At 40.5% G+C, this 8433-nt stretch overlaps 1 long non-coding RNA gene across 1 annotated transcript; it reads left to right on the plus strand.

The window, feature by feature from the left end:
- Nucleotides 1–1273: 1273 nt before the first annotated feature.
- On the plus strand, nucleotides 1274–2494 carry LOC131557235 (uncharacterized). The gene is made up of 3 exons (XR_009274721.1): nucleotides 1274–1469; nucleotides 1895–2066; nucleotides 2289–2494. It is a non-coding gene; the product is annotated as an uncharacterized LOC131557235 (long non-coding RNA).
- The last annotated feature ends 5939 nt before the right edge of the window (nucleotides 2495–8433 follow it).

Below are 8433 nucleotides of genomic sequence, written 5' to 3' on the forward strand. Positions count from 1 at the left end.
GTTTACAAGCTGCAAATTTGTGGATCTAAGCCCATTATGCTTGAAAGCACTGCATACTGCAAAAATTCGTGCAGGAATTTGAGTCATTTTGCTAGGAAGTGTCATGCATAGCTCTCATGATCACTATTACAAAGTATGATCCTAATTAAAAGAAACCCAAACAACAAAAAGCACCTTTGTGTTCAGAATCCTGATAGTTTAGTAGTGTAAATTATTGTTTGTTTCCTTTCTCCTCTGGATTTCTTTGATCCTCTAAGCCATCACAGGTAAGGAGCAGAAAGCTGGATCTTTTTTGTTTGCTATCTCATGCATCCGCACTGCAAGTACAGTCCCCACTGCAAGCACCGTGGGCACAACATTGTCTCCAGGTTCATAATTAACAGTGATGGTTAATGGCAAAGTAGGTCAGAAACTCTGGGAATAACTGTTCATCCTTTAAGGAAGGGGGATGCACAGGATGACCTCTCAAAGTCTCTTCCAGCACTGTGACTCTGTGACAAGACAAAGCCAAAAGTCCCCCAGCTTGTTTTTCTAGCAGTCAGCTCTTTGCAGGGCTGCAGTTAACAGCCAGGAAAAAACATCCTTCCATCTGCAAGGAGAGCTCATTGATAGGTATGCAAAACTCTCCTGCCATGAAATATTTTTATAAATATTTGTTTATTTTCTTCCAATTATTACCACAATTGTATTATGATGCTAGCTGCTAATGGCAGGCTCTCTGTTCCAAATTATGCTTTTTGTGACAGCTGTAATGTATGGATCTGGAAATGGAGCCCCAGTTGCAGGGGGTGTCCTGCTGTCTTGTTAGTTTAGAGACTTCAGCCCAATGAACTTTTTTAGAATTCATTCCAATGATATATAGTAAAATTACTATTTTCTTACCTGTTTCAGTTGAAACAGGTTTATATTAGAGAAGAAAGGAGACACCATATCTCAGAGATTTAGATTTTTGCAGAGCCATTTTCATCATTGCTCTTCTATCTTCCACAAGAAAACTAGGAACAACACTACACAAGTCAATGAAAATTTCAATTTTCAGTAAAGATACTCACCTTGAAAGGGGAAAATTACTTCACCTGGTGAACCTTTTCATGATGCTAATGTGAATGAAAGTGTGATGGCCTGAAACTGGTGCCGGTGCAGTAGCTTGTGGGCATGAACAGGTTTGTTCCCAGGTGGTGACCATTCCTTGATAACTGAGCGTTTCCTCCCCTGCTGCCCTAAGTAGCACCTCCCTGGTGGCTCAGGGGCTGTTTATGCTGAGTGAGATGGCTCTGACCAGAACAACATTTTGAGAGTGCACATATGATTTCTTTGTCAGCTCAGCTTCAGCTTGTACTAACAAAGTGATAGAAGATTGGAGAGAATAGGGTCAGAGCACTCTAGGATTTTGTGTAGCTTCTGTCTGAAATGTTTCTCAGATGCTCAAAGCATGCTTCTAGATTTCTCCACTTGCTCCTGCACACTGGGTAGAATCTATGATTTTTTTTTTCTACCTGCAGTTTAAACTGGTGAATTTTAGGAAAAGCTGCAGTGGAGAGGGAAGGGAAGGGAAGGGAAGGGAAGGGAAGGGAAGGGAAGGGAAGGGAAGGGAAGGGAAGGGAAGGGAAGGGAAGGGAAGGGAAGGGAAGGGAAGGGAAGGGAAGGGAAGGACTTTGTCCATTGTAGTAGGAAGTGCTGCTAAAACCTTGTTATATCAGCCCTGGCTAGAGGGAAAGTGCTCCTGACTCTGTGCCATTCCTCTCCATCGCTCCTGCTTAAAACAATACCAGCAGATATTTTGGCTGTGTCAAGGTTATTATTAGCAAACCACTAATTACTAAGCTAATAGAATTAAAAGAAACACCCCACAATTAAGGCCTATAAAATTCATATAATCTCTCTAATTTTGTAGGAGCAGTCTGACAGGGATGGCAGAGCCCCATTACATGGCACAGAGGGTGGCTGGCTTCCAGCTCGTCAGTCTAAGTCATCAGCTCTGTGGCAACTTGTGCTTCTTACTGCTGTTGTTAAGAGACTATTGGAGGGTGCACAGATTTATTTGACCTTCACTTACTAAGACCAGAGTAAGCCATTAGTTTTTCTTCTGGTGAATCCCATTAATTAACGTGCCAGATATCTCATCAGAGTCCCTAAAGGGAAAACCTACAGAAGAGCTAATGTTTATTATGGTCACTAATGTAGTGACCATATCTTACTGTAGATTTGGATGGACTTGGTCATGGATCAGGATCCTGTTATGCCAAATGCTGACAAATGTGGATCATGTCCCATGTTTTTCCCCACAGAACTTTTCATCTGAATAGACTGTGTCAAGAGATATTCCTTGAGGTAGAGTACACCTGGACTAAAAAGATGAAACAGCAAGAATTGCCTTTTTTGTTGTGAGTTATACTCAAAAAATAAAAATATAACTTTAAAAGTAATACTTATTTAAAAGTGAAATGAACTATATCTGTGCCCCTCTTTGTGACTGTGTTCCAAATTCTTCTGCTTGCCATGTTATGTATAATCAGAACTCATAGTTTTATTTTGATCTTGTTCTTATTCATGAATTGATATATGCAGTGCTAAACATTTGCTTCTAGATTAATTTTTTAAAGAACGCTGAATTACTTAGAATGTTGCAACTAAGACTAAAATAAAGCATGAATTTTAATGTGCAATGTCTTTCATTCAAGCATATACAGTCTGCATTTTTCACATAGGCTGGATGAATTTTATCTTTACACTACATTTGTAATTAATTTTCAGCTGGGGAGGATTTACTTGCTCTCTAGAATCGACTTGTTTGAACTCTCAAGTTAAGCTGAAAAGATGCTGTGAAATATTGAAAAAAAGGAAGAAACAGAAACATACAAAAGTTCATTGTTACCCAACTGCAAGACACTGCTAGTAAGGAAATTAAGCTGGTAAATATGCTTCCTGTATAACACCTCAAAACCGTGTTGTACTGTTCATCTTGCTGCTATGAATCTGAAGGGGCTGGTAAGTGTAGGCATCTTCTCCAAATATTGCAGCAAGTCACATTGTGCTGCTGTTATAGGATGATCAGTTATGAAATTATTTTCATAGAAATTTTCAAAACTGGACTTCAGCGCTGCTCAGAGTGTTCCTGCCTGAGCTGGCTACTCTCTCTAGGTTTCAAGTGGACTAGACAGGCAAGCAGAATGGTTTTAGATTTCCTTTATCCAATTTTGAGACTACATCTATTGAGACTACTCAGTACAAAACTCTTATAATGGCTTACAGTTCAATTAGTTTTTCAACATGATGTGGGGTTTTTGCATGATTTGTCTTTCTCTTAAAAAAAAGAGAGAAAAGAAAAAATATTGTGGCTGCTGAAATTATTTCATGATTATCTGATTTCTCCTGCATCCAGAAAATTCCTGGCTTTGTTGCAAATTCCTAATTAAAAAAAAAAATTACCTGGCTATTTAAGTCAAAAAGAATATCAGTGTTTATTAACATAAACATAAGGCTTGTGTATCTGAGCGACCTTCCTGTTTGATGGCTTCCTTTTGTACATTATAGTCCCACAGCCTGTGGGACTCCTGCGTCCTGCTGGAGCACTTCTGTCCGTTGGAGTGTGGAAGGTGTTCAGCTCTCACCATTATTTTCAAGTCCCTGAGTCATCTGAGTCCTTTTTTTCTGGTAACCACCCATGACTATTACGGGATGTGTGTGAACACTCCCTCCCACAGTCACAAACCTTCCTGGTTGTTCCCCTGATCTCTGCTCAAGCTCACACCCAGACGAGCACATAGATGTCTACATGCGCCACAGTGGTATCTGCTGTTGTCATGGTGGCCTCTCAGACCTTGCTGCTTATGTGTGCTGAGAGACAGAGAAGTAAATTTAGGCCATGTCTTTCCTCTCCTCCCCCTTTTTACAAGGATTAATAAACAGCTGAATACTTGGCTTGACTTTTGTTCTGTTCTTAGGTCTTGCTTCAGTACATAACGATAATTTCCTGCTGAACTGCTTCTGCTGCACTTTGCCTGTTTCACTTCCCTTCCAAAAGAAGTGACTGCAGAGTAAATATTGGACCAGAACAGTGTGACTCCCAGCCGGGGTTAAATCTGACCACAGAGCCTTGTGATTTTACCCAGCTTCTGATTTCACCAGCAATGGCTTCCAGTTTTGAGCTAAAGTGTGTTTGCTGTGAGGAGAGCACCCAAGTTTTCAGCTGTGAATTCTCAACAATATGCAAAGAAGAAGATAACCTGTGCAAACTATCTACTCTTATGAGCTGCAAAACTGTGAGAGAAGGGTAATACTACGTTCAGAGTGGTTTGCCCTTGCTTTTTCAGGTCCTCATTTTATTATGGGGACTGGAAAACCACTTTGTATGTGTGAGAGAGCTCAGCATAATAACAATGGAAATGACATGACTATTATTATTTCTGCACTGGAGGTGGTTGTGGCTCTGTAAAAGTGTGGAGCTCTCTTCCCTCCAAAGCTTTAATAAAACCAAGAGGGAAGAAGAGCAACAGCTTGTTGCATTACTCTCTGAGTTGTGGGTTTGGTTGGAGGGTTATGTAAGGGCATGTTTGCATACAGCCAAGGTGCATCATGCAGACACCCCTGAGCAGAAACACCCCAATGTATGCCTCTGGCCAGAACCCCCCAAAGGCTATTTGCTAGCCAAACAATTTGCAGCAGGAGCACGTGGCATATATGCCAACCTGCCAGCTGCCCCAGGTGAAGGGCTGACATCAAAGAGAAGCAGCTGGAGCTGTGACACCCCCAGCCTGGGCTGATGGGGACAGAGCCCCTGGCACCTCACAGGCCTTGGGCCAAGGGCAGCAGCTGCTCCTCTGCTGCTGGGGGCTCCTGCACAGAGCAGATTCCAACCCACTGCTTTGTGCCTGGCTCCCACAGGTGTAAATGGCTGCACAGAGACCCGGGGCCTGGAGGTGGAGGAGAGTTATTGCAGTGAGATGAAGGGCAAAGAGAAGACAGCACCTTCATCACAGCCAGGCAGGCAACAGAGCTTCTGCCAGGGCCCGGTGAGGACACACATCCAGCCTTGTCAGCCCCATCCCAAAACACAACACTGGGAGTCTCACTGCTGTCACAACAGATAGCCTTTAGGAGGGACTCAAAGAAAGGACAGCAGTGGCTTTACCCCCTTCTTTTTTGGGGGATTGTATTTGGTGTGAAGACAGCATGGAAGAGCACATGAAGTTACTTGTAGAAAAGCAAATATTACCATGACTTGGGCTGGTGCTGCTGGAGCTGTGGAAAGACAGAGGCAAAGTGCTGAGATGGAGATATGAATAAAAGGGCTGAGAAATGATGAGTTTAAATGAAAGCCTGAATCTGAAATGTGTGTAGATGAAGCAGATTTTGAGAGGGGCAGGGTGGTCAAACCAAGCAGGAAAGCAAGAGTTACAGGCTGGGAAGAGATGACGGGGGCCACAGTGACCTCTGTCACAAATAAACTTCATGGAAGTATCACAAACAAGATCTTTCTGAGGAAGAAGATGCTGTGTTACAGACTAAGCATATTGAGATCCGAGGAAGGGACACGATTTCACAGACCACTATCAGAAATGCTTACTCTGCAAACTTCAACTGGGAAAAAAATCAAATGCTGTATGATTGCAGACTTATTTACAGACTCTTTGATTACTGAATTATATTCAAATGTTTAACCTGTAGTAGGAAACATTCTATGTTAGCAAACTTAAACAAAATTTAGAGTTGAAGGTAGAAGCTTTTTAATTTTTGACAAAAGTAGCAGGTGTTCTACTTCTCCAATTACTTTTCTGATAATTAGAAATTAATTCTTGAATAATATACTTTCACTTATTCATAGTTTCCCTATTAAAGAGAGGGTGAAAAAAACATTTTGCCATAATCTCCTTAATGAAATGCAGTCACCAAACTTTCAACATGCAGTTTGCTTGCTGCAGTGAAGTCAGCTATTGGGCAGGAGTGACAAACTCTATATTAGGTATTTCACATAACTGATAATACAGTAAGCCATATTCAGAAGGAAAAATTACAGTTCAGGAGACACGGCCCTCCAAAAAAACACTCCAAACCTCCTGACATTTTTTATTGCAATTTTAAGACCAGTTTTGGAGGACACCTTTCTTAATCAAATACTATTGCCTTTAAAGATTAGTGTTCACAGCCTAATCATGCTGCACTTAGCTTAATTTGCTTTGCTATGGTCTCATTAAATTCTTTCTTTTGGTCAGAAACCCTGCCATGGCTTGGCAGAGAAACAGGAAATTTCTTCTCCAGGTTGGAGGGTTGTGACTGCTCTTTCATTTTAACACACAGACTGGAGGGTGCTGCAGCAAATTACATGTGGGTCACCCCTTCCTTCATATGTAAGGAGCTCACAACCCCTCAGAACACTTTGTCAGCTGGACAACTGGGACAAAAGGGAGAAAAATAATCCTTTTCAAAATAGTCAAAAATGTCTCAGATTGTAATTTTATCGCTTAGATCTAAAGTTTAATTTTAGGTTACCTGAAACCTCAATGGCAACAATTCCTACAACTGATTGTTGAGGTTGCTTTTGTCCTATCTCAGCTTATGATACATTCAGCATTTGGTGGTCAAGAAGAGACTTTCCTGAATTGCTCCTCTCCTTTGTGCTGAGAAAGTGCACTTAGGGAACAACCTGGCACCATTACCTGTTATTTGATCTGGAATCTGTGAACCAGAGTAAAGCACAAGCAATAAATAGTAGAGGTTTTGCACCATTGTTTTGTTGGCAGATGAGAAATGTAAAAATTGCTTTCCTCACCAAAGTCTGGAAGTCTGTTAAAAACTTGTGAGCAGATGTTTCTCAATCATCCCTTCACCTGCAGGAGTATGCAGAGAGATGTGGTACCCTGCAATCTCACCTGGGTCCATGGAATGTGTCTCCTCACCCAGATGGTGAGCAATAAGGAGTATTTTAATTGCTGGATGAGCTGCTGGCAGGGATTAGCTCTAACTAGACGCCTCTAGTGCAGTCACACACTTCACCTGCAGCTGAACTGAACTAAGAAGAAAGTCAAACTCTTTCCTATCCTTGGTTCTTCCAAGGAAACCTATTTGCATCCTGCACCAGAAAGGCATGAACTGGCTTTCAGAGGTAAGGCCCACAAGCACATGTGCAGTCAGTAGAACAGGCAGAGCTACACTTTAGCAGCACACCTTAAAATAGTTGACTTGAGCACAGTGGTGCAACCATGGCTTTTGGTAGTGTACCTGTGTTCTGGACATGCAGGGCACTGCACTCACATGTCTTTGTATTTTCTGTACTAGCCATTGTATTACAGAGATGCTCATTTAGAGGTAATCTGTACATGTTGGCAAGGAACTACTTCTGCCAGTAAAGCCAATTTGCTCCTCTAAATGGAGCAAATGGAGCATAGGTTCTCTCTGCTTGAGATGGATTGCCTGAGAACTTTGTTGGCAAACTTATCAGATGAGGATTCTAAGGGAAAACCTCCCTTTGGGTGAATGGGTCATGATTTTAAAGAGTCCTACAGAATACTTGAGAGGTTTTTGTACCACTAAAGCCCTCATTATTTACTATTCTGGACTATTTTTTCTTGAAGAATTTAACTGCATAATATTTGCTGCTAATGCTGAACTCCCATTTTAATTCAAGTATTTAATGAAAATTTTCCCTGTGATTATTTGCTCATTACTGCAGGTAAGTTCTAAAAGAATTTTTTTTGTTTATTCTTGATGCATTTACTAAAACTGGACTCACATGCTTTTATCAAATTTTAAATTGCAATAGTTTGGAGAGGACACACTGTGAACTTGAACTTTGCAACATTTGACTGTGAGCTTTACATACTATACCAATAGTAGTTTGATTGGTTTCTACCTGCAGCAAAACTGTCTTAGGGATTTGCTTAGGTAAAACCTGTGAGATTTTTCTATGCTTGAAAAAGAATACAATTAGATTTACAATTGTTTAGAAGCACAAACTGCTTTCAAAAAGTACAGGTAATATTCCAGAAAAAAGACAGCATAGTGGGTACCCAGCTCTGAATAAATCTTTTTAAAAGATTAGAATTTAGAAGAATTAAGAAGAATTCTTAAATAAGAATTGCTAAGAATTAATTAAGAATAAAAATAATTATTTTTTTAATTACAAAGAATTATGGAAATCAATTTCTTTCACTATTTTTGAGCTCCAATATTATTTATTCTTTAAAAATTTAACTTGCAGGACTTCTAATCTACTGTTGGGGACTTGAACTAGCCTAGATGAAGATCTTCTGTCTACTCATCAGTTACAGATGTTAATTGGGATGAGGGTCATGATATTAATCAGTTGCACAAATGACCTACATGTGGAAACAAATGGATGAAGAATATTTCCAGGTCACCACCAGTGGTAAATATTGCTCTGTTAAATATTTACATATACAGATGGAACATTGCTTGTTTGTTTTGGGATTTTGG

Source organism: Ammospiza caudacuta, chromosome 4, assembly GCF_027887145.1.
Source record: "Ammospiza caudacuta isolate bAmmCau1 chromosome 4, bAmmCau1.pri, whole genome shotgun sequence".
Lineage (NCBI taxonomy): Eukaryota > Metazoa > Chordata > Aves > Passeriformes > Passerellidae > Ammospiza > Ammospiza caudacuta.